General features: G+C 41.2%; 1 pseudogene; it reads right to left on the bottom strand.

Annotated features, from left to right (window-relative positions):
- On the bottom strand, positions 1 to 1,516 carry LOC147498323 (sm-like protein LSM2 pseudogene; annotated as a pseudogene).
- Between the last annotated feature and the right edge of the window lie 564 nt (positions 1,517 to 2,080).

Here is a 2,080-nt window from a genome sequence, read left to right as displayed (position 1 = left end):
ACGGATGAAGGTACAGATACAAACTAAACACATTGTATTGAAAGTTGCCTGGAATTTCAAAATAATGCATCAGAATGAATAGCCACTGCATCAGATTGATCTCATTATGATAAGAGTCATGAAGGGGACTGCAAATCAACCACCACGGGCTTCTCGTCTAGTGGCATCATGGAGGAGGTCAGTGTCTACTCCCTCCAGGGGGAGCTAAACATATCTCACAACTAATCCCCGATGAAGCAATTCCCTCTGAGAGAGCATGTGAGGGTATTTGTCTTGATCAACAACTCTAGTATTCTCAAGCTTAATATTAAGATACTGGTTAACAGAATGCAAAGTTCCCCTTATTGCCAAATCATTTTTCAACTATACTGTCACTTCTCTACCAACTAAATCCTTGAAATACGAGAAGAACAACATATTTGGGTTTGATAATAATTTGGAAACCGCTGCTTCAACTAAATCCTTGGTTTATTTGATTAGTTATAACTTTTGGTTTAAATGATTAATGTTTATGTTTTTAAATCTAGTGTAAAAATTTGTATTATTTAATTCAATATGAAAACATTTGTCCATCCCCACTGGTACTGCTACTAAATTGTCGGGTCGGTTTAGTTAATGTTGGGTAAACCGAAAAAACTGTCGGTTTGGATCGGGTATCGGTTAGGTGAGAAAATGTCAGGTCGGTTGCGGGTCGGTTAACTCCATAAGGTCGGGTCAGTTCGGTTATTGTATCACATAAACCAATAGGGTCAGTTCGGTGGTCAGTTTTAGCCCAAACCCAACCCGTGCACACTCCTACTGATTAGGCAGGATGTTCAGTTGATCGACGGTCTACTTCCGGTTATTGTACTTTTGTGGGAGATAATTTGGTCACTTGGAAGAGTAAGAAACATAATGTAGTGGCTCGTTCTAGTGCTGAAGCTGAGTATAGGGCTATGGCTTCCACCCCAGTGAAATCATATGGCTTTGCGCTCTTCTGAAGGATTTGTGTTTTGGCTTGGATATGTCAACTGCACTTTACTATGATAATCAAGTTGCTATGCACATTGCTGCAAATCTGGTGTTTCATGAGAAAACTAAGCATATTGAAGTTTACTGTCATTTTGTGCGTGAAAAAGTGTAGTCTAACATTGTCACTACCTCTTTTGTTCGAAGTGACCAGCAGCTTGCAGACATTTTTACCAAGGGACTTCCAGCTTCCAAGTTCCATGATATACTCTCCAAGTTGGGTTCGTTGGATATCTTCGCACCAACTTGAGGGGGAGTGTGGGAGAAGAAAGAGACAGCGCATGCGCGCTTCAGTTGCACATGATGAAGGCGCGTGAGCGCTCCGTCGGTTCCATGACAAGTTCGACCGACTTCAGTGTTTCTAAAGAAGGGAAGACTCCATTCTTAGAATATACACGATTTTGTGCACTTGTGTTGTGCCTATATATATCTCTGTAATGGAACCCTAAGAAATTAATTAAGCAATAAACCTTTCTTCTCCCGTGGACGTAGGCTGCCGCATTGGCACCGAACCACTATAAATTCTTATGTCTTGTCTCTTTAATTAGTTGTTTAATTCTACACTTACATATCGCCTTTTCGGGGTTTATCCAAATCACTGACATTGCTAGTGCAGGCAGGAGTATAGATGCTATATATATCGATGTTCCCAAGCTCAAGAGTAATTACATCAGAAATCTTACTACAATTCTCTGGGCTATGCACGAAAGAAGCATGGCTACAAAAATGTTGCGAAGCTTGTAGGTTTGATCAGAAATCAAACTAGTGGACCACAATGAGAGTTGTAAGCGTCGCCAATGCTACACACAGCTAGATCCAGTTAGCCCCCACGAGGTTTGGCTATTCTCCATAGCTGGCTTCTCGGAGAAAGAATGTAGCCAGCTTTAAAGCCGTGACCACACCATGGCCTGATAAGATCGATCCTAGCATGGTTTGCTAAGCATGGTGTTAGCATGGCATTCCAAGACCAAACTTGATGCCTTCTCTTCATATTTTTAAAAAAAAAAGATTGACTAGTTGCTAGGCTATGAAGCATGAACACTCCTCTAAGGGCAATGTATCTGTGTCGGAC

This window comes from Coptis chinensis, chromosome 5 (genome assembly GCF_015680905.1).
Source record: "Coptis chinensis isolate HL-2020 chromosome 5, ASM1568090v1, whole genome shotgun sequence".
Lineage (NCBI taxonomy): Eukaryota > Viridiplantae > Streptophyta > Magnoliopsida > Ranunculales > Ranunculaceae > Coptis > Coptis chinensis.
This window is presented reverse-complemented; position numbering and strand designations above follow the sequence as displayed.